Source organism: Odocoileus virginianus, chromosome 26, assembly GCF_023699985.2.
Source record: "Odocoileus virginianus isolate 20LAN1187 ecotype Illinois chromosome 26, Ovbor_1.2, whole genome shotgun sequence".
In the NCBI taxonomy this organism is placed as follows: domain Eukaryota; kingdom Metazoa; phylum Chordata; class Mammalia; order Artiodactyla; family Cervidae; genus Odocoileus; species Odocoileus virginianus.
Window position 1 is genome coordinate 7,750,158 of NC_069699.1, and position 24,949 is coordinate 7,775,106.

At 42.6% G+C, this 24,949-nt stretch overlaps 1 protein-coding gene across 6 annotated transcripts in view; it reads left to right on the top strand.

Annotated features, from left to right (window-relative positions):
* The window catches only part of ARPP21 (cAMP regulated phosphoprotein 21), a 159,575-nt gene that overhangs the window by 19,403 nt on the left and 115,223 nt on the right, over window positions 1-24,949 (top strand). The gene's annotated exons all lie outside the window — the stretch shown is intronic.

A 24,949-nucleotide genomic window follows, 5' to 3' on the forward strand; every position in this document is an offset into this window, starting at 1 on the left:
TAAAACTTTTTATCAGAATGTAGAATTTGTGTGACTGATGTTCTCTAATCTGAAATAGTAAAGGAACACTGTAAAATTTCAAAGCACATCTCAGAATTAATTTACCCTGATTTTAAAATTATTTTTAAAACATTAGCATCTTAAAAGAAGAGATGAGGATGGCAAATTCCACTAAACAGAAACCACTTAGGCGCCTCTGTTTCAGATGGTTTTGGGAAGAGGCAGGTTTTCCCATGAGGGTGTGTTCCAGGAGTCTCCAGGATTAGATCTAAACTCCATGGAGATTGAATAATCCCGAATTCACAAGATTGGGTATTCTAAGGAGCAAGAAAAACTTTAAAAAAATTGGTGAGCACCAGATGTTAAAATTATAAACACAGAAACATGTAGATAAAAGTCTGGAATAGCTTTATTTATAATTGCCTCAAACCAGAAGTAATCCAAACGTGTTTCAGAAAGTGACTGGATAAAACATGGTGCATCCATCCATACGATGGAATGGAATGTCACTCACTGGTACTGTGAGAAGGAGCAAACTCCCTGGATCTCAAGGGCATTAAGCTGAGTGGATGAATCCAGTCTCCAAACATCAGAGACTTTATAACCCCATTTTTGCAAGATCTCAAAATGATCAAAATATAGTGACAGACCAGTGAATGCCAGGAGCTATATCGTTGGAGGCGGGGGATTGTGATTGGAAAAAGATGGCATGAGGCAGTGTTTTGGGTGATGAAACTGTTCTGTAGCCTGATCGTGGTGGTGATTACACACACATATACAGGTGTTAAGCTTCATGGAAATACACAGCCCTCTGCTTCCAACAGGTCAAATTTATTATAATTTTTAAGTTAAAACTAAAATCAGAATAGTGCTATCTTTTGTTTATTAACTGGATTTGTACCATTATATCAGGTAAAAGCACCAATGTATTTAAAGAAATACAAAAGCTGTATTTCAAGCAAAGCAAAAAAGAAAAGCATGATCTTCTTGAAAACGGATCTTCATAAATGGTTACGGTTATTTGCTGCAGGCAGGGATTCTGGGGAAAATTTGGAAGTAGGAAAAATCTGCCTGACATAATCTTGACCTGGGACCCCTCTAAGATCTTTCTCCCATTTGTACTTTTTCTTAGAATCCTTCTCTGTAAGCTTTATTGTTTTCAAAATGAATTTCAAGGGCACTTGAATTTCATTTATACTCACCGAAAAATACCGACAACTCTAGCATTGTCATCCAGGTACCTCCCATATTTATGTGTGAACCGCCATAGTCACCGTCCACCCACACCTTGCATAGCCCAGTGACGGCTCCTGGGAGCCTTGAAAGGCTGTCAGTGCTATCTGGAAATAGCTGTAATGTTGGTAGACACTGATGTCTCTCTCAGTATATAGACCTGGGTCTGCAGAAGTGTTGGCAGTTTAATGCTAGCCAGGCTCTAAGCTGGTAAGATCAAGAAGGATCTGTTGAATGGGTGCGTGTGTTCATCTCAGTAGAACATAGAGTGCTAACTGCGAAGGGCAGACGATACCCTTGAGTGCTTCACTTACCTTAACTGGTTTAATCCTCACAACCTTCTGTGAGGTGGGGGAGGTGTCATTATTTCCATTTTCAGATAAGGGAAACAGAGCACAGAATCCCGAAAGGAACTTTCTTGCTCAGTGAGTGGCGGAGTCAGGCTTCAAGCTCTGGACATCTGGCTTCCGAGTCCAAGCCGTTTCACAAGTGTGCAGCTCTGTGATGCCTGGGTTTTTTCCCTACATGTTCTCCTTTCAAGACAGGCTGATATTTGTGTTATGGTGCATCTCAGTTTCCATGTGACCCAAAAGCCCCGAGGTCATTCATTGACTCTTGTACACAGCTGACCTTGTTGCCCCAGCTGGGCAGGACATACAGATTGTTGCATGTAAACCCAGTTACGCAGGAAGCCACTGGTTACCTGAACCTCCTGTGTGGGTCGAGTTACAATCGTGGGCCAAGAGAGAGGGCAGCCGAAGTGCCTGCTGATGCCCAGAGCAGCAAACTGCTCTGTGAGCGTGTCCAGTTTGGCACATGCCACAGAGCCGCATCTTTGGTCCTCGGGATGTACAGTGCTTGGAAACTGTCGGGCCTGATGACTGTCGCTTGGTTGAAATCAGAGGTTTGTTTGTCCAGAAAGCCTGCTCCTGGCCTAGGGAATCTGCTTTTCCAACCACCTTGGGTGAGCCAAGGAGAACTTGACTTTGGAATGGAGAGAAAAGATCCCTTCTCTTCACTCATTTTCTGATTCAGCTCATGGAGCAGACGGAGGAGAAGAATCCAATCCACACCTTAGAAATGCAGGGGTTTTCCTTAGGCTCAGTGCAAAACAGCTCCTTCTTGTGGTGGGCCCTGAGGATGTCCGCATAGAAACCCTCCTTATTAGAGATAGTCACCTTAGTCCCCAAAGACAGGTGTGAACTGAGGTGGTGCTGCCTCGGGGTCGGCTCCATGTCCCAAAGGGATCTCCACTCCTGAATTTTAGCATGGCCGTCGCAGGGAGAGCTCATGAACCTGAGAAACAGTCCTTCACCCCAGTGGGGTAACATGGGTGTGGACCCAAGGTCATGCATTCATTGTCCAGTAACAACAATGCTGGTTGTCTGCTTCTCCCTGATACAATTTTATAAAATCAAGCATTCAGTATGCTTGTTTGTATTCTAGTAGGACATTCAAGGCAACTCTACTGGGAAGAAAAAGTAATTGCAGGTTTCTGGCTAAGGACAGCAGAAACAAGCCTCTGTTGCCATAAAAGGTGTGGTTTTGCTGTCGTCCTTGAATAAGCTTGCATGATGTTGTAGTTGCTCCTCGGCAAACGTGTAGTGAAGGCACCACCGATTGAACGATGCTGTGGGAGACAGTGAGTTTTTGAGACCAACATTTGAAGAATAGCAGTGCCTTTGGACCTTGGACAGCGAACCTGTACCTTCTGAACTTCAGGTTTCTCTCCTTCCTCCCCAACTCCAGCCCTCCTGTTCTTCCTCCGTTCCTTCCTCCCTCCATCCCACCATCTTTTCTTCCTTCCTTCCTTTTTTAAAAATATGTATGAATGACGTTAGTAGTAGTGAAGATTAAAAGTGCTCACTGTAATCTGTTTCTTGCAGCATCTGGCTCATAATATGATATAGGAAGGACTTCCATGGCGGCTCAGCCCAAAATAATGCACCTGCAATGTAGGAGTCACAGGAGATGCAGGTTCAATCCCTGGGTTGAGAATAGTGTGAGGAAGGCATGGCAACCCACTCCAGTATTCTTGCCTGGAGAATCCCATGGACAGAGGAGCCTGAAGGGGTGCACAGTTCATGGGGTTGCAAAGAGTCGGGCACAACTGAAGCGACTTAGCTCTCATGCACACACATGATATAGAAAAACATGGTAGCTATTATTCTTACAGTGTAAGTTCATGCATCTGTGTTCAAGTTGGATGCAATATCAATATGAACACCTGTGGAAGTTTGTGACTACCACTGTCTGGATCACAGTTTTGTGATTTACTTTATACCAGTGAGATGGAGGATCAGTTTCCTTTGCTGACAAAGGAGGCACCCAAGACTTTTCTCTTGGTAACTTCCCAGTCTCATGAGAAGGAAAGGAATTAAAATAGGGGTTTCATGCCAGCACAGCCAGAGGAGCAGAGATGTCTATTAAATGAAGAAGTTGACATCTTAAGTAGCTCCTTTTAGACAGCTTCTTTCTGAACTGAGTCCTCTTTGGCCCCCAGACTCTGGGGGGTGTGTGTGTGTGTGTGTGTGTGTGTGTGTGTGTGTGTGTGTGTGTGTCTGGATGTGTGCGGAGCGAACCTCAAGAGTGAGTGTTCAAGTGTCACTCACAGTCTGTGTGTGAGCGACGGAGCTCCAGCCAGTCTTCTGAGCTCCAGCCAGTCTTCTGCAGCTGGGAACAGCAATTAGCTGCTTCCTGAATTAGGGTCTTGTTTGCACTGTTGTCCAAGATAATCATTTGTTTGTTGTAACTAAGACGCTCTATCTTCCTCAGAGGCATCAATCCTCATATTTAAATGATGAGGTCTTTGAATCTCACAAATCATGTTTGGGTTTCACAAGAGGAACTCTGTCACAGCCTGTGTTTTCCCTCTCTGACTTGAGGAATCAAGGCATAAGTTGCATGTATATTTCAGATTATTCTTCAGACAGTTATAAAAACATGATACAGTCTATTCCAGCAATGTTTTGGACACAAGATCTATTTTTTAAATGCCTTTTATATGAGTTCCCAGCACACATACATACTTATACATGCATAGACACACTCCTCACAGATACCTGCACACGCAGATGCAAAATACGATTTTATACAACAAGACACCGCCTTCCCTAGGGTATTGTCCTCTAATTCTTACCTATTCTATTCTAGTGCATTTCATCTTACTCCATTCGTTTCATTTCGTTCTGTATTCTATTTACTGCCTTTACAAAGTTCCAAGTTAGAATGAACGATTCAACTTTCCGATTTACAAACAGGTCACAACCTGAAGTTTGAAAAACATGAATCTACATATAAATTGACTTTGGATTCTGTCTTCTCTTCCAGTGTTTGCAGAAGAAGGAAGTGCATCTGGCACTACTGTGTCTTTTTGATCTTCAGCTATGCATGATCGTAATACAGTGATCCCAGATACGTCTACATTTCCTCTACTGAATAAATGCCAATTTGTACCCCTTTAAGACAATAGCGGCCTCAGTTGACTCAGTCAGTGCTCATTGCTGAGTCATACATTATTTTGGAACTCCTGAGTAGAAATCATTATCAACTATATCTGGTTTTTCTAGAAGAGGGACATCCTGAACAAGGAAGGGGTCATTGTGTTCCTAGGACATGTTCACTGGTCTGAAATGTGTCCTTCATATAGCCACAGCACACAGGATCAGGATTTTAAAGAGATAAGTCTTAAGGACACATTTAAAAATTTTATACTATGAATATAATATAAACAGTTAATATTTTTAACCACCTGAAACATTAATACACTTTTACCAGTTAAGATGGCTAGGAGATATTCCCAGAAAATGTTTGTCTTTTTTTTAGAAACCATCATTAATCAATCCCCTGTTATATTCCAGATGCCTTGGTGGCTCCTGGAGACCCAGAGTTAAGCAAGGTATAGTCCCCACTCCCGAGGCAGAGAGCCTGACTCTCGGGTACTTTCAGGGCCCTCTGATAAGGGCTGAGGTGGAGATGCAGCCTCTGATGGAGGTCAGGGTGAGCAGAGAGGGGGACTAGACCCTGGGGAGTGGACACAGAGCCAGGAGCTCGAGGGGGGAGAGGTGACTTCTGAGTCTCATCTTGTTGGTTAGCATATTGGTTGAAAGCAGTGATCGCTCACATGACATAAAGTGAGTTTCTCCTTTCAAGCATGGAGGTGGCGGGGGCATGGCCCCAACTGATGGAGGGCCTTCCTGCTTTATTCCCAAAGCTCTGGACCTTTCCGGAGCAACCCAGCCAAGAAGCACACGGGTACACGATGACCGTGAGGCTTCAATGTGTGTGATTCATGTTAGTTCTTGTAATAAAAACATCAGAGCGCTGTTTTGTGACAAGTGTCACAGGTGTGCATTGCACCATCTGCTGGCGCCAGGAGAATATGAGACTCATTGCCAAGGGCCAGATTGAAGTTCTAGCCCCGACAGGCCTTCCTGGCATCCCTCTTGGGGTTCTCAGGTTGTGGACCTTGTCCTCTTTCCCTTTTTGACTGGGTTCAAGGCCAGAGGTGGTTAAATATATAAGGTGTCTCTTCTAAATTACTGAGGATGCTTTTAAATGCATACATGTAAATTGTTCTTTTCAGTCTCTCCGGTGGGACACAGGAGGCTGGTCTGTCCACACCCTGAGAAATGAGCAAGGTGATCTGTGGACTTGCAAAGGGTCCTGCAGGCGTCAAAGACTACTTCCTCTGTGTCTGTTCTTGACCTCAGCTGCTTATCATAGTCTGATCCTCCTGGGTGTGAGTGGTTGAACTCTGCCCCCGCCCCTGTTCCTGCATACACACCGGTAGTGCGCATCCCACTTTGACCTTGCCCCCCTGGCCACCGATGGTTGCCCATGTCCTCCCTTTCTGATCTCTGCTGCCCTATCCTTGGAGAAAGGTCTGGGGTCTCAGGGAGAGTGGAAGGGAGATTGCTCCCAGCTCTTCACTGGGTGGAGCCACAGGTTTAGATAGTGACAGACCTCATTCTTAGAGTTCACTACTTGGAAAATAATTGTCAGACTCCAATGGAGAATTAACTCTTGACTGAGGACTTGGATAAATTCTTCCTCACTGGGAGGATATTGTGCTCTTCATTGTATCGACTGAGAGGGCATTTTCTTCAAATCATAGATTAGTCTAGTCTAAGTGTTCTCCTGGAAGCTTAATGAGCAACCAGTAAGGATTCATTTGAAATTCATTGTTTAGCATACTTGCTGAAAAACAGAGAAGGCAAGTCCTTGGAAAGCCAAGTTAAGTGACTCCATGTTTTAGCAGATGGTAAATTTCTTGAAGGCAGGAGCTGGACCACATCAATCTTTGTACATCTCACTGTTCCTAGCAGACTGGCTTGTATTTCGTTGGAGCTGAGTAAATAATTGTTTATTGATTCCACTAGCATTAACAGCCTTGATTTACACACATGATCACACACACACACACACACACACACACACACGGATTGTTGGCAATTTAAGTAGGGTCTTCCAAGAGACTGAATGTTTTACTGAAAGCAATTTAAATACACATCTTCTCAGCCTTGTAAAACATCCAATGCTGAATACAACTTAATTTTCTCTTATTGATTGATTGTCATAGTATGAAAATCAGTTATTGAACTGTGATCGTGGGAATAATGATTCCTGCTGTTGCAGTTTTACCTCCTCCGGCCGATCCACTAGAGGAGTGGTGAAGGAGGCCACATAAAGAAGAAAGGAGATAAAAGGACTCTGTAGGTTCTCACCCGTAAAGTTTATAGAATGATGTTCAGCCTGTAGGACCACAGTAATACTTATTAGCTGCTATTATAATTGTTTAGGCTGCTCCTTTATCAGAATCTTTCAAGTGCTAAGGCACTCGCTCTGTGTAGGGTAGCTCGGGGAAATGAGAACACTATAAACTTCCCATAGATAGCTATAAAATATGTTAAATCAACAGTATTCAATTAATTGACATTATGATGCCCTGCCTATTCCTCCAAAGAGTACTTTAGATAGACAATCATAAGTCATGTTCCTGGGGTGAAAGTAAGGCATGGTTGATTCTGTTTAACTTGTATGCATGCATACTCAGTTGCTTTACTCATGTCCGACTCTTTGAGACCTCATGGGCCATAGCCCTCCAGGCTCCTCTGTCCGGAATTCTCCAGGCAAGAATACTGGAGTGGGTTGCCTTGCCCTCTCCTCCAGAGGAATCTTCCCAACCCAGGGATGGAAACTGCATCTCCTGCATTGCAGGCGGGCTCTTTACCACTGAGCCACCAGGGGTGGCTTTAACGTGTATAATCTTGGGCAGTTTTCTTGGTCGCACTGAGCCTCAGTTATCCCATCTGTATAATAGAAGCTGTGACAGCTCATTGTTAGCAATTGTGAGGGCTTTCCTGGTGGCTCAGTGGTGAAGAATCCACCTGCAATGCAGGAAACACAGGTTTGATCCTTATGTTGGGAAGACCCCCTGGAGAAGGCAATGGCATCTCACTCCAGTCTTCTTGCCTGGAAAATCCCACGGACAGAGGAGCCTGGTGGTTTACAGTCCATGGGGTGGCAACGCGTTGGACATGACTTAGTGACTGAACAAGAAGTGGGAGAGTCACTAAGATCATGTGTATAAGCTGCTTATGTTATCTAACATGTTATCATGATGTCTTTTGCCTCCAGTGTATCAAGCATGGTATTAGCTGATCTTGGTTTTGAAATGACATCTGGAAATGTCAACTTCAGAGGTGCCTGCAAGTAGACATATATTAGATTTGAGGTCAGAGGACTATGTGGCCTCTGAGAACTGGAAGTAAAAAATAGGATCAGACTTTTATTTTTAGGTGAGAAGTCACAACTTTAGAGAGTCATGGATTTCTTTTCAATTGACCAGAATTAAATATGGGGTCCCAAAAGAAGCAGTCACCCAGAAGTCCAGGTTGATATACAAATGCATGTTTTATGAATGAGTCGGAGTACCTGTACATGATTGTAAGATTTGGATCAGCAAGGAGGTGTCCAGGGTTAGAGAAGCTGAGTTTTGTTCCCACCACCATGTGACTTCATCCTTCCAGAGGGGAGTCCTGAGATGTGGCAGGCAAAGTCCTGGGAAGCGACCTCTGAGATGGAGTTCAATGTGCAGGAATTTTTCTTAGGACGGTTCTTGGTACCAACACTGTGAGGGGCAGGGAAGGGCACAGTTCAGGCCAGAGAATGCGATCAGCCTTGGCCAGCTCTGGTGACGCTCTGCAGCTTATGTGACCTTGGGTGTCAGCCTACAATGGAGACGGCCATACGGACCTTCCCACGTCAATTACTTATCAGATATGGACTGCCCTAGGGAAGGATGTGGCCTAGGGGAGACTGCAGCTGAAATAACCCCTCAAGAGGCAGAAAGCCCTTCCTTGAGGAGGATTCTGTGTGTACCACCAAGGTTGACCAGAAAGATAAAAAATGACCACCTTGATGCCCTGAAACGTGTATTTTAGTGCCTGTCCCATTGTTGCATAAAAATAGTCTTGCATCACTCCTTGGGAGAAAAATCTTAACTGGAGGTCAGTTTTGTTTTTTTTTTCCTAAAGAAGTTGTGTTCTAAGAGGTTTTCACACCTCTCCCATTCTCCCTAGAGATAATTATCAGTTGCCTCCAAATCAGCCTTTCCTACCAGGACTGAAGCCCATTTTGGGTGCAGAATATTTCTATCTGATATTATTATATTATTTAATCTCAGGGGACATGTTATACATTCAGATTTCCATTATGGAAATCTTCAAAACACGCACAGAAAATACAGATTATTGCCCACCGACCCCCCACGGATGTATCAGGGAGTGTCAGCATGTCCCCTCCTTCATCCAGAGTGTTTTCTCACACGGAAGGCACAGCCTCCCATGTTCATCCGAGACAGATCCGGATGGGCATGTCCTCAGAGCGGGGTGAGATTTCACAACGTTTGAAGTCACGAATGTCTCTTAATAGCACTGACGTGAGCGCACTTGGAGCTGTCAGATCCGTGGTTCCGGGAAGCGGCCCGCTCACCCTCTTTGCCCCACCAGATCTTCAAAGCAGCGGCCGGCCAGCCACTCACATTTCCACTGTCTCGCGTCTGCACTTGGGCCGTGGGCATTAGCTGGGGGCCGGGAATGTGGGCTGAAGCCCAAGGCTGTCTAAACAATGTCCGTGTCAGTGAGAGGGCAAGAAAGGTTGCCTGTAACTCGTGCGCTCCGTTTCCAGAACTCTGTGGTGTGGAGGGGCTTCCTGGAAACGGATGGATGCAGAAGCGACCTGCCAGCCCACCCCATTCTGGGGCAATATTTCAGCCTGATGTCGCCTCTGAGTCAGGGTTTCTATATAGAAAAGGAGCCTCGTAGGCAAATTGTCTAGAGCATTTCTAGAGCCTGGTTGTGGATCTGATGAGAACCTGTGACCTGAACATCCAAACCACTTCCGATGCCCCAGCAAGTTTGAGGCCCCTGGGGCGTCCAGGGTGATGTCCCAGCCCTGAGGCTGTGCTGTGCCCCTGAGCCGAGGAGTGAGTCAGCACTCCACTCTGCCCCCGTGGATCCAGCAGGAATTGGGCGGTGGTTTGGCCCCCAGAGCAGGTGGCGGTGATGGGGGTTGCGGCGGTTGCGCTTCCTCTCCGAGGTGGGAGCTCAGCTGTTTCCTCGGTCACGCGCCCCTCCTAAGTGCTCAGGAGGAGGCAGGACGCCAAGAATACAGCTGAGGCTTGAGCCGCAGCCAAGTCGGGGCAGCTGCCTCTCTGTTCTCTGAGCTGGAACCAAGTCCAGGCTGCAGGGTGGCCCGAGCTGGCATCTGGGGAGGGGCCCGAGAGGAGTGTCACTGGCCCGTTCTGAGCAACGTACCGCACCTGCTATTTGTGTGTGTGTGTGTGTGTGCATGTGGCTTAAGGGACACTTCTCTGACCTCTGTGTTTCATGAGATAAATGTAGCTCCATGAAAAAAAGCAGAGAACTTTCACTCCTTTGGGTCAATGGATCTGCAGATCTGAAATGAGTTATTTTAAAAGGTAAAGCGTGAGGGCACCATCCTAACTCAGAATGTCTGTGTTTGACACAAGCATATTTGGGTTTATCATTGCATCTCTCTGCATATGCACCGAAGCAGCTTGGAAAGGATATTACACTAGGAGCAAGAAAAACTGAATCCTAGGGGTGTGTGACCCTTACAAAGATAGATGGGTATATGATTCCAAACCCCATCACTGTTCTCAGCCGAAATTTTTTGTTTCTTTGTTTAACTTGCTGCTGCTGCTGCTGCTAAGTCACTTCAGTCGTGTCTGACTCTGTGCGACCCCAGAAATGGCAGTCCACCAGGCTCCCCCATCCCTAGGATTCTCCAGGCAAGAGCACTGGAGTGGGTTGCCATTTCCTTCTCCAGTGCATGAAAATGAAAAGTGAAAGTGAAGTCGCTCAGTCGTCTCCAACTCTTAGCAACCCCATGGACTGTAGCCCACCAGGCTCCTCTGTCCATGGGATTTTCCAGGCAAGAGTACTGGAGTGGGGTGCCATTGCCTTCTCCAGTAACTTGCTAGCTGAACACAATTCATTTCTCAGGTCAAATGAGGAGAGTTTGTTTTTTGGAGTAGCAAAAGTTAAAGTAAGTAGGAAGTTTTGAGCGGAATGCTCAAAAACTTCAATTTAACAGTCTGCAGAACACACACTCTTCTATGTATCCGTTCTTTTCTTCCCCTTTATTTTTAAATGAAGTATTGGTTTCCGGGGTGGCTCAGATGGTAAGGAATCCACCTGCAATGCAGACCTGGGTTCAGTCCCTGGGTTGGGAAAATCCCTTGGAGGAGGGCATGGCAACCCAATTCTGTATTCTTGCCAGGAGAATCCCATGGACAGAGGAGCCTGGTGGGCTACAGTCCATTGGGGTTGCAAAGAGTCAGACACGGCTGAGCGACGAAGCACATAGTTGACTTACAAAGTTGTGTTAGTTTCAGGTATACAGAAAAATAATTAAGTTATACATACATAACTTTTTTTTCAGATTCCCCATATAGGTTATTACAAAATATTGAATAGAGTTCCCTGTGCTATACAGTAGGTCTGTGTCGGTTATCTATTTTATACAGTAGGGTGAATTTTTCTATTTCTACACAGAAAGAATTGACAGGTCTTTAAAATGGCTTAGGATAGAGTCGTGTTATATGATATAAACATATCCATTTGGAGGTAAGAGATGCTATCAAGCATTCAGGATTTTTTTATTTCCTGTATTTAAGAAACCAGAAAAAAATCATCCACATAAACACTGCCTGAGCTCATGAATCTATCCTACTACTTAAAAGCACTGCTGTTGACAAAGAGCCACTTTTTATGAACTCTACCCCATTTTTTTCAACAATGTGTGAGTTCTCCAGAGGGGAGGGCTGTTTTCTAGTCACCTTTGTACCCGCTGTTTCTACCCAAGGTGCTTGTTAAAAGTATGTGAAAGAAATGAAAATGTATTCAGTTTGTCCCATTTGTTATGAATTTGAAAGGTAATACAGTGATGATGACGGTGTGGATCTGTATTGTCGTTTCAAAAATACCCAAATCATTGCTCAGCATGCAACAGCTCCTCTGGTCTTTGCCCTTTTTCCCAGATTCTTAGCTTTCGCTTGCCCTTCAAAGAACAGTGGCTGTAGACAGAAGCTGTTTAAAAGTGTCAAACTTATAGGTGGCTGCTGAATAAAAAATAAAAAACTCCAAGCCCATCTATAGGTGGTATACATGGAGAACACTAAAAGGATGCTGTGTCACCCAGGACCCTTCCAGGAATCCAAATCTACAAAGCAGAAGGAAAGCACATTTTTTAAGTTACAGGGTCACCCCACAAACAGTTAAGTTTCATTGAAAACTTTTGATTGATTCCTAGTAGAAGCAAGTAAACTTAGAACCCAATATTCATATCAATGGCTCCATGTAAAAATATTCTTAAATTCTTTAGACATTTTGGCCCAGTCTGACTTGTAATTGTTCTCAACTTTGTTGTTAATGCATTTGAGTTGTTTAGGTTTTAGTGTTTATTCCAAAAACACATTTAATGATAACTTAAATGTTTGCCTATCTGGTATTGAGATTCTTCTGGCATTATTAAAATAGTTCTTAAATTTTTATTAAATAATTTGGTTTGTGTGTAGGGTATACTTTAAGTTTCATCTTTGACATTTATTTAAAACATATCTTTTCATAGATTTAATTCCTTTTACTGAGCATTGGATTCAATGGACTTATTCTGTACTTTTGGTTTGGTTAACGGTTTTTTGCATCGTCTTTACTTTCATGTTTTCTAACTGAATGGGTAACTTCATGGCAACCACAAACATACTTCACCATGCAATTAACAATGCAAGTCGCCGGTTTGAACTTACTCGATATTTTGTGGTCTCTTCTCAGTCTTCACGTTTGCTTTTGCTAATTGTAAAACTAAAATAGGTTCATTTGAGAATATCTAGAAAGACTAGGGTAAGCATGCGCCCTCAAATATTGCTTGGTTCCATGCCATGGATCTCCATGGCATCAGTTTGGCTGCCTTGGTTATTTATTATCTAGCATGCGGTCATTGTTAACCTCAGTCGTTTCACAGTACTGTTGAAGTTGAAGTCTTGGGGCCAGCCTGTCAGAATCTGAACTGCAGTCCCGTCTTTTCCTAGAGTGAGGTGTTAGCTACGATACACAGTGTCTCTGTGTGTTGGTCTCCGTGTCTCTGTGGCTCAGTTCCCTCCATTTTGAAATAGGATATTTGAGGGTGAATCTTTTTATCCTGTATATATATATATATTTTTTTTTTAAATCAAAATAATGCCAGGCACTAATGAGTATCCCCTAGATATATTAAAACCACTGTCAATCGGCTCTGTTTACATTAGCATTAAACTTCCTTGTTATGTAAAAGTCTCTTCCTTGTTCACAGTGAGTCATTTCCTTTACAGTGTGATTTATGGCCATGATGATGATAATGGGGAAATAATTGCTAGTTTGGAAGCAAGACCTCAGTGGTTTTGCATTATGACTAGGCACTATAATCTCAAGACTTGTTAAATTGATGTATTCATTCACTAATTCATTAAATAAGTGCTTCATCAAACCCTTACTTACCACTAGGTGTTTCAGTACAAAAAAAAAAAAGAATAGTCCCATTTTTTAAAAGAACTTACATGAGAGAGAGAGGGAGGAGTAGCTTACAGATTATTCCTGAAGAAGCAACAGTCTGTGCTGCACTGCTCGTTGGAGGCTGGGCTCCATTTGGCTTACTTCTTAATAGATTTGGGAGAGGTGCCGAATTAAGAGACAGAAGTGATGTAAGATTATTTTTAATAGTTAATTAAAGGAAAATATAATCTGAAGTGGGAGCTTATAATGCACAAAAATGTAATTCAGAATGAAATTTCTCCAAAGTAAGGCACTCTGAAAGCATGTACATTCTTGGGTAGACACTGCTTTTTAAAAAGTAGACCTTGGGACTGCTCTGGTAGCCCAGTGGTTAGGACTCCATGATGCCACAGCAGGGGCCTGAGTTCGACCCTTGGTCTGGGAGCTATACCAAGAGTGTAGTGACTGGGTGTCAGTCATGGTGACTGGAGCATCCTTCTGTTGGTTCTGCATTTGTTTATATCCATTTTGGGCAAGGAGTAGTCTTAAATATAGAAGTGTTCATTTTTGCCTGAGCATATCTATACTGAAAAAAGAAAAGAATAAAAAAAAGAATGAGAACCTATGAATCTTTTTAGGAGCAAAGCTATAAACACTACATCTGATAAATGTCGTTATTGCATTCTTTAGGTATCTAGCCCAGATGTGAGTGAGAGTATGTTTGTGTCTGTGTGTATATGAATGTGTATCTTTAGAGAGATTGAATTAAGATGGATAAGGACTATACATTGGCCATGTTCGGTATAATATCAATAGTTTGTTTTTGATGGTCAGAAAACGAACTTCTGCTCCAGTGTTTATTTCAAGAAAGAGGCACAAATATCTTTCAAAATCCACTAAGAAACCTACCCCCCAAATTCAGTTGTAATGTAGAAAGAAAAACAGTGAGCAGGAAAAAAAAAAAAATGCTCCTAATTTGCATATATAACTTTTGACAAAATATGTGAAAATGCTGCATGACAATACATGTAAAGAGATAGCTTCCTAAATTTTCTACCAGTTTTTAAGAATGTTGCCAGGGCACAAAATCTGCAGTAAACCCCAGGCCACTCCACTGAGAGAGCCAGGAGACAAGGTAGGTTTTGCTTATAGCCAGAGCCTTTTTTTTTTTAAACAAAAATCTCCCCAAGTGACTGAATTTGTGTGTGGACAGTACAGCAAGCCAGGAGTATTTAGACAGGCAGCTTTCTTTTAGAGTCTCCTGAAGTTTGGCGTCTCAGTGAGTCAGCGGATGGCCTTTGGAGGGAACAGTGTTTTCTGTCACTGTCACTCTGCCCTTGCTCCTTCTGGAGTCTGTCATGTTGAGAAAGAATATGGGATGGGCATCGTGGGCATGCCCACGCCCCCCGTAGGAATGGTGTCAGGCCACAGAATTTCCAGCAGAAACACGCCCCCGGATTGAAGACAGTCTGCCAGCCGAGAAGGATACTTTTGCACCAGGTGGATGTCAGATACCTGGGAATGCACACATTTCACATGTGTGTTCACACACATATACACAGACACCTGTGCACACAGGCATGCACACACATGCACACACACATATATAGGCACATGAATACATATATATACACACACATCACATAGGTAAATACACATAGATCTTAAATCTTAATGTTTAAATTAGGATACTAACAACACCTTCTGAGGCTCAAAGTCGCCATTCATGTTAACATACTTAGAATCCTTTGATTCTTACAGATTTAAATTACCTTTCTTGTGATCATGACTTTTGAGGCAGCAGGCTCCAACCGTGTTCTTCACTTTGTTTTTTTCAGTGAAAATGAGTAATCATTTGAAGTGTAGAACACATTTTTGTATATACCATACTCTAATAAACCCAGAAAATGTTTTTCCTAATATACTTTTTGTCTATAATGGTGAACCATCCTGTCTCCGCTTAGATGCCAACAATAATGAGTGAATGATTCTTTTTGCCTTCCTAGTTTTAAGTCTATTTGTGAAAATGAAAATTTGTCTTGGGCTTCCTCATGAATTTCTCCAAATGTTTCATGTTCTGCTTTCACATGTTAGTTCTGGATGTTTCTTTCTGAGAGCTGGGCTGGCCTAACTGCCTTCCTTGTTGCGTTGTCCTTTCTCCCCTCTCTCACTCACTTCCTTCCTTCCCTCCAGGAATCGTTAACAAGTAAAAAAAGTTATGATCTTTGCCCCACCCTGTAATTTTCCCTAGGCTGACAACTTGGACATTTTGTTGAAAGTCTCTGCCAGACTATTTTGTTCTAAGCATTTGACACATGTACAAAGCTAATAGCCCCCTGTTGACCCTTAGCTTAAGCATTGTAGACCCCATGAATAGAATGAGCCCAGATCTTCAACTTCGCGATTAGGAAGCCTTGAGGAATCCTCACGCACAGTGTAACCCTGTCATACCCTTCAGCCCTGGGACCTCAGCCCAGCATCTCTCATCACCTAGGTTGAAAGTATCTCCTGAGTTTCATCAGTAATTCCTACCAGCTCCCTAACATAGAACGCTCTAGTAACCTGCCTTTTTCCCACCGTCACAGATAACTCTGGCAGGCTCTAATGATTCACAGAGCTTACAGCAGCTCATAGTTTTGTAAAATTTTCCAAAGGTATTAGATATTTTAAAAATAGAGAATTAAAAAAAAAACACACACCCATTTTCCTCCATCTGGATTTCTCAGGATTAAAGGGTCTTGTTGGAAGGTTTGAACGGGGAGCATCCATATAGAGGAGAGCCCATCAGAGTAGAAGCCATTCACTTGCAGACTACTGCTGTCTTGAATGCAACCAACTCTCTTAACAGTTCCTTTGTGCAAGGGTATTTTCTTTTTTTTTAAAAAAAAAAGAGCTTTGATGCCTGGCTTGGGACAGGGAGCAGGGAGAGGTTATTGCGTCTATCCAAGATTTTGAAGCAGAGATCAGTCATGTGGTTGCAGTTGTGACAGTGGATGAGAGCACAGACCCTGACTTTAAACAGCAGCCCCTTGGACGTCCCTGGAGGTCCAGTGGCTGAGACTCAGCGCTTCTGCTGCCGGGGGCACAGCTTCAATCCCTGGTCAGGGAACTAAGATCCCAGGTGCCACACGGCACGGCCAATAAAATAATAATGAAATAACATAAACAGCAGCCCCGATCTTTCAGGTGGCCCGCCACAGCTCCCTGTAGGTGACTTTGCCGACAGGGCATCTGGGGTCTCATTGGCACCGCCACAGATGGCCCCAGCTCTGGGGTGGGGGGTGGGGGCAGGCAGCACCAGCGGGCACACGCACCTGCTGGCCGAGCCCTGGGACACTTGGCAAATCAACCAGATTCTGCTCCACCATGTGTTATAAGTTTCCTGAAATTGTTTCCCTCCTGGGAATAGATCCACACCTCCTACCAGCAAATTGGTAGGGATTATGTTCTTGCTGTGTGTGAAAGACTGTCAGTGGTCCCAGAGACACCGGTCCAAGGGCCCTCTGTCCAGGGAATTTAGAGTCAGTCTCCCACCCCTGTTCATCACCTGGAACGCTTTAGATTACGTATATTTAAAGCTGCATCCAAACCCAAGCCAGACCATTGATGGCTTAGAAGGAAAGACTTCAAGGCACTGCTTTTGCATGTTCGCCTTCTTTTTCTAGACATTTGTCCTCCCTGAGCCTCTGTTAAGTCCTGACTCTGAAGCCACAGAGCTCCTTTCACTCCTGTCTCTTCCAGAAATGGAGACATTAGGTTTTCCCATCACTTTCTGCAGTGCTTGAGGTCTCTCACGCAGGCTCTTTTCCTCCCTTGCACTCCTGCAAGGTTTTGTTGGTTTTGTTGTTGTTTACTCTCCCACATCTGCAGTTTAAATGGTCTTTCTAGAGATTTCCCTGTGGTGAGGAAAAATTCCAACACCATGTCGCTAGCCAGTACCAAGAACATGCTGATGTCAAGTGAACTCATATATCCTGCATTCCAAGTGCATCTGCTCCCAGGAAGTCTGAGGATCAAAGGAATCATTTATTGAACACTTAGGTTCTTTAGCATAGTCGTTGACCTCAGTACAGTGGCTTTTTAGTTTTCATGGCTGAGTTTGCAGGGGCATCAGTATGTAATTTTCTGTCCCACTATACTGGGCAGCATAGAGAAAGAGGAAAAACAAAAGAGGGAAAAAGGTCCCTGCATTCAAGATGGAGCAGAGCTGGCCAGGAGGATGTAAGTATATTACCCTTCTCTTTGTGGGCTGAGCACCATGGCACCTATGGGGGGTGGGGGGGTATGTCATCTGAGAGACCTGATACAGCGGTGGGGGGACCTGATGAAGTGAGCCCTGGATGAGAGTCCATGGAAGAAACTCAGTGGAACAACCAAAAAAGCAGAGTTTCAAAGGAATGAGACACTACTTCTCTATTTGTTTTTACTCTGGAAATGTGAGCAAGGCCTAACTGTCCAGTTTAATTGTGATAAATCATATATTTAATGGATGCAGTCACTTTCTGAGGAAAACTCATACTGTCAAGGCCCTGGAAAAACTCACCTGCGTGTGAATCTTCAGGTCAGGGGTTCCACATTTTCCTTTTATCTTTTTTTTTTTTTTTTTGGCATATAGTTGATCTGCAATGTCGTGTTAGTTTCAGATGTACAGCAAAGTGATTCAGTTACACATATGTCTACTCTTTCTTAGATTATTTTCCCATGGAGGCCGTTACAGGGTATTGAGTAGAGTTCCCTGTGCTATGCATACAGTAGCTCTTGTTAGTTATCTCGTTTATGCATGTTGCTTAGTCACTAAGCCATGTCCGCCTCTTACGACCCTGGCGGGCTGCAGTGTATTGTTGTGCTGTATGCCACAGTCATCTGCATGGGATGGCTTTGCTCTCACATCCCCCTGTCTGCTGAACTCTCTCGTCGGGTGGGTAGCTCCCCTGGGACAAGCACCATCTCTTTCCTTTCTCTAGCTTCCTAGCCGGTGCTGTCTCCGAATGGCCTGGCCCATTATCACAGACATACAGAGCTCGGTCAGACCCAAGCCCTCTTGAGAATCACCCGTCTGCAAGCATGCCATGGTTTTGCCCTTTTAGCAACTGTTGAGTGTTTTCCTTTAACCTTACACACTGGTTAATAAGTCTCCGAGTGTTACGTGTCCTGGCTTTTTTAGATGAAGGAAGCAGAAAAACAGTGACCCAGCCATCACTGATCAGAATTCAGGTAGAACTTGGAGCCCTTTTTCATTCACTGAGTCAGCAAGTCCCACTCTGTTTGAGGCGCTATTCTCAGCCCTGGGGTCAGTACAGCAGTGGACTAGCCAGGCAGAAATCTCAGTCATTGTGTAGTTTATGTAACAGTAGGGGGAGAATGACTCTTACTGCTTGGTTAGAACATTGAGCCTTGTCAAAGAGTGACTCATCTGAGATTCTAAGACCTGGGGATTTCAGTGATGGACGGAGCCAATAGCCAGCTGCCCTCTCACTAAAGAGATAGGGTGAGTAGGCAAGCAATTGTCTTACTCACTGGAGGCTAGCAATGAATAGCGCAGTTGACACGAGGATAAAGTGTAATAATCTATGGAAAATGCTCCAGAATCACCCATGAGGAGGTAAATAATAAAAGCATTTAATGGTGTGATTGTTGGATCTTGTGAAAAGAGCTTGCTGTCGGTATGTGGTGGTAGTTTAGTTACTAAGTCCTGTCTGTCTCTTGGTGATCCCGTGAACTGTAGCCTGCCAGGCTCCTCTGTCCATGGGGTTTCCCAGGCAGGAATCCTGCAGTGAGTTGCCATTTGCTATCAGTATATTAACACTCCATTTGTAGCCCAGATTCACCCGAGAGAATTAAAACTCTGTTGTTCCTGAAATTCCCCCTGCTCTTCTTGAGATGGCAGCAGCAGATATCCATTTCTAGTAAACGTCTCTCCTGCCTTTCTCCCTGCCTCATGGGTGTAGAAGTCACTTCCTGCACTCATAGACCTTCAGGCCCACCTTTTAGCTTTTTATTTGAGATGAAGCATCCTTTAATTCATTTGCTCCGGTGGAAAATCTTTCCCATTCTTCTGCCATTGTGTGGGGGTGGGCGGAGGCAGAGCTGAGGTCATGGGTGTGTAATTTAAGCTTCTACGTTGATTGCTTTTGATTAGATGTACTGATGGTATTAGCTAGTAATGATTCTGAAAAAGCAACCTGAAGGCTTGAAATTTTCACAGGCCATGGCACCAAACAGTATCCAATGACATAAGGGAAAATAAAGACATTGTGGCCATGAAAGCGCCTTATTTTCCCCAACTTATAAATGGACAGAACACGAACCTTATCACCATTTCAAAAATCTAACAGAGTAATAATAATAATTTATCCACTTATTTTTGCTTTTTCTCATTTTCCCTGAGTGTGTATTCTTTTCTTCTTTTCTGCAAGAAAGGTTTTAGTAGCCCAAACAGCTCACATTCTGGCACCTATAACTATGTCACATTTGTTAAGTTTCATTGTTTTTGAAATGACAGATTCTACTTCCACTTCTTATAGAAATAAAAGACAAAAGTGTTCAGTCAGATGTGCTGAATAAAATTAGTATTTATCCCTATCCTTTTTTTGAAGGGCTTTTCCTTCATGATAAATTTTTATAACTGAATTCTTCCAGCCACAGTTGAAAATATGCATTTCATGATATATCCTTGTCCCATTACAAGGTGTCTCCAGTATACATGTGTGTGTGTTCAGTCACATCCAACTCTTTGCAACCATATGGACTGCAGCCCACCAGGCTCTTCTGTCCATGGAATTCTCCAGACAAGAATACTGGAGTGGGTTGCCACTCCAGTATTGGAGATCCTTCTCCAGGGGCTCTTCCTGACCCAGGGATCAAACCTGCATCTCTTATATTGGCAGGCAAATTCTGTACCACTTCACCACCTAGGAAGCCCCCAGTATACAAAAATGGACATAAATAATGGATTATATCCTTGGCATCCAGATCCACTGAAAGAGGACATTTTAAAATACTTTATTGAACTAAATTGAGAATACAGAAGTTCTAACATCTGTGAGATTATTAATAACGTTCAAGCAAAAGTATCATTTCAATTGATCATACCCTCTCCCTTCCCTAAAATGGTTTTGTTTGTCTCAAGAGATTATGGGGCTGTAATATTGAGGGAAATATTTAGGATAAGTGTGTAATGTGGTAGAATTCCTGGAAGATCTATTAAGAAACCAGAGTTACATGGCATTGTTAGCTGTAAGGTCCCAGCAGTGTTACTTATGTTCCCAGAAAATTTGCTTTAGTTCCACTCGGAAGAAAAAACAACTTCTCAAGTCTAAGATTCCGGTTCTTTGCTTAAAGATTAGGAAGACATTCATTTCTAAATATTACATGTGTTCTGGTCCCAGTAGATCCAAATACATTGTTCCACATTTTAAAAAATGTGAGCACACTTTATCTGGGAATCTTGCAGGCATATGATTCCTGTATGGCCTCTAAAAGAAGGTACCATTAGCTGTAGACGTGGAGGAAGAAATTGGGCAGATGGTAAGCATATAACTTGAGGTCATTCTCATGACTGTGGCTTATAGGCTTTCAGGAGTTTCAAAGAACCAGACCAAGCATGATGTCTAGAGGTCCATGTGTTCATAAGATGTTAGGGATAAAATCAAGAAAAGACATGTATCCTTATCAGGCAGACTATTCATGCAGGCTCATACCTGATTAATGGACAGATGATGCAACTCATCTATATTTCTAATAAAGCCCCAGTCAGTATAGGAACATGTGGTTTTAAAAGGAGCTATGATCCTCAGCTAAAGAATTATTTGACCCAGTGTCACTAAATGGTATGGATTGAAACTGGATTTATATCAAACTGATAGTGATTAAGGCTGGAATGTGGTCTAGTACCATATCTTCTAAGTTCACATAACTGGAGTTTGGGGAACACCTTGTATTTGATAAGTCGTGTAGAAGTTAACAGATTGAAGAAACATAAGTGAGGATACCTGCATGGTTATGAAGATCAGACTTTTAAAATCTGGGAGTAGGCAGGGGTACGTTCAACGAAATGAACCATGCATTTAGTCTACATGGAGGCCACTGTTGTGTGTGTATTTATGGTCAGAAACAGATCACCTTACCTGCAATTTTTTAAATGTAGAAAAATGAGTCAGGAGTGCACGCGGTACTCCGCTCTTCACGTGTTGACAGGGGGTTGTGCAGTCTATGCTGCCTCAGGCTAGTGGAGGAAGATAGTGGTTCGGGGGAAGAAATGTGTGGGTGTCTCTTGGAATACCCTGGAAATTAATGGAACCGATTAGATGCAACTCGTCTATATTTCTAATAAAGCCCCAGTCAGTATAGGAACATGTGGTTTTAAAAGGAGCTCTGATCCTCAGTCTAAATGACAGTGTTTTTGACCCAGCTCTGCCACTATCTGGTTATGGATCTTCTCCAAGACGCTGGATTTAGTATCAACTAGACTGGCTGATTTCAAGGTTCTTGGCAAGGCTGTGGTTCTCTGAGTACTTGCATATCTTCTTTAAGTTTGCACATAACTGGAGGTTGGTGACACCACCTTGTATATAGATAAGTCGTGCCTACACAATTAACAGATCGAGGTAGGAAACATAAGGTGGTGATTACCCTGCATGGCTTATGAAAGTCTGAGACTGTTTTAAAATCCTGGGAGTGGTCCCAGGGGTCACCCAGTCAAACTGAAATGAACCTCAATGCTTTCTCAGTCTCACATGGCAGCAGGGCCACTGGCCTTGTGCTCTGTGCTATTTATTTTGGTCAGAAAACTCTCCTTACCTGCAATTTTTTTTTAAAAGTATGCAAAATACTGAGTCAGTGATGTGACACAGCGGCTACCTCCAGCTCTCTCATCCAGATGATTGACAGTGGATGTTTGTATTGCAGTAAGATGCACCCAGGGTTGTCTTGCAGTTAGAAGTAGTTTCTGTTACCTTTTGTGGATGAAGACACATTGGCCAAACACACCTTGATTCTAGTAGAGATGCAGTGGAAGAGTCTGAACATCATCATATCCTCACCTTTTATCCCTGCAGCATCCACATTGGATGGTTAAATAACAAAGCTTGTCTTGGCAAGACAAGACTGCTAAGGTGACCATGAGGAGGAGGAGGATGGTCCCATTTATTGGGTACCTATCTGAGTCAGCACAAACCAAGGCAGGTTACATCCACCACACTTGTCTTTACATGTATCAGTGTTATCAACACACCAGAAGCAGTTTTGTAAAGTAGAAGACCACTTCCTCTGTTGTACTGTCATTTTCTGCCTTTGGTCTGTTTGTATGTATGTTGATTTGTTTCCTTTTAAATCATATTCTAGAAGAAAAGAGTTTTTCAAGTTATTTCCTTGTGACATATACATAATATTTTATCATTTTAGCTGTTTCTACGTGTACAATTCAGTGGCAATAAACAGTGAAACTATCACATCTATACTCACAACTTCTCCATCATCCCCAACAAAAGCTCTGGACCGATTAAACAGTAAACTCCTTCCTTCCTTACCTCCAGCTCCTGATAGTCTGTGCTCTATTTTCTGTCTCCATGAATTTGCCTATTCTAGGTACCTCGTGTAAGCAGAATCACACCACATTTGTTCTTCGTGTCTGACTCATTTTACCAAGAATAATATATTCAAAGTCCATCCACATTGTAACATGGATCAATTTCATTACTTTTTAAGACAGAATACTATTTCATCATCTGTATACCACATTGTGTTTATCCATTCATCCACTGATGGATACCTTTCAGCCATTGTGAATAATGCTGCTATGAACATCGGTGTTCTAGTCCTTGCTTTCTGGTTTTTTGGTGTTTTTTTTTGATATCCATCTAGGAGTTGAATTACTGGGTCATATGGTAGTTCTGTGTTTAAAAAGCTAGGTTGTGGTTTTTTTTTTTCCCCTAGTGCTAACTTTTGAAGCAATACCAAGTAAGAGCAATTCCTTATTCTCTGAATGTTTTAAAATAGTATAAGAAAACAGCTATTTTGTCCTCCCTAAGTCTCCTCTTGTCTAAACTAAAAATTCAAAATTATGCAACTATTTTTTGAACCCAAATGTAAAATCTTATGTCAGTCTCTGCTACATTTTACTTTATTACTTTCATCAACTAGTTCACTCTGTGGGGATATCCAAATATTTATTATGGGACCCAATACGTATTTCCTTCTCCCAAATTTATGCCTTTTTTCTTTTGAAATACACTGAGAAAACATTTAAGAATTGTTAAAAACAGAAGACATCTTTATCTTCCAGTTGATGACTAATCAAAAAGAGGATGATGAAGATAAAATTGTTTAAAATTTTTCTTGTGGATCCATTAGAATTATTTAACTTTTATTATATTCTTTTGGGAAAAGAAAAGGTTTTTCCTTTTGAGATTGTATTAGCACATCCTTGCACTTGGTAGAGATTCCGTGAACACTTTTTTGGAAAGTGAAGAATTGAAACATTGTTTTTTTTTCCTTGGAATGTTTTTATTGAGATCCAACCCCTCTTATGTTTAAAGGCGCTTGTGATTATCGTGGTACTGTTCTCACGTCCACAGCTTTGACATCAGTTATCTCCGTTATTGGAAGCCTGGTAAACGCTGACGAAGGCTATGTTTGTGTCCACTTTGCTGTAATGAGAAAGAAAAAGTGCTGTTCTTCTTATGAGTTACTATATTTATAAACTGCCTCGCTATCCAAGTTGAAATAAGAATATTCATGTAAAATAATTCTACCCTTAAACCCCTAGTATGAAAATTCCTCTTCTTAAGTCTCCTCCTAGGTTCTTCCTCCAAAACAGTTGTCTGGTTATTTTGGCATTTGCATGGGTGGTTTAAGAATCTTACAGAATGCTTGTGCATGGAGTCGACCAGAAAGAGTTTAATGAAAGGGTAGAACTCCTGGTTGAGTGTTTCTTATACATGTATATTGAAGGAGAACATTTTCTTTGGGAAAGTGGACTTATGTGAAATTTTCTCATTGACATCTTTCTGTTACCTGGGGAACTGTTCAAGCTCACCGAAGGTATTAATCTGGACCTTCTGTCCGGGCCATGATGCCATGGGGGCTCTCATTTCTGAAAGGATTACATTTCAATTACTTTTCTCTCTTTTTAAGTCTTTAAACTTAATCTTACACCTTCAAACTATTTTTTTTTAAACGTTAACAGAATAACTGCTTTGAGACTAGGATGTGTCTTTGGTTGCTAAGGGGTTGCAGTGTTTAAATACCTTATGCAGCCAATTGACAGATGACTAATATCACAGTTCACCAGCAGCTTGCTTTTGCAGAACTGCGACCAGCTAAAAAAAGAAGGAATGCTGTAGAACTGAGAACCATCTCAGTTGTTCTCATAAGTAAATCTTGATTATGTTTTTCATCATAAAGCACCTATAGTGATTTGGAATGAGTCATCCTCTGCTGATTTTGAGTAGAAGGATTGTGACAAAAGTGACTAATAAAGTGGCTCTCCCAGCTTACAAATAGAATTTGATGTCCCATTTTAGATATCCTCTGAGAAATAAATCACTGCCAGAATTGGAATCAAACCTCAAACTTTATTTCTCCACCCAAAAGCCCAGCGATTAATATATGTAACATGCACACACACATAGACGGACGATTAGGACACACCTATTTTTGTT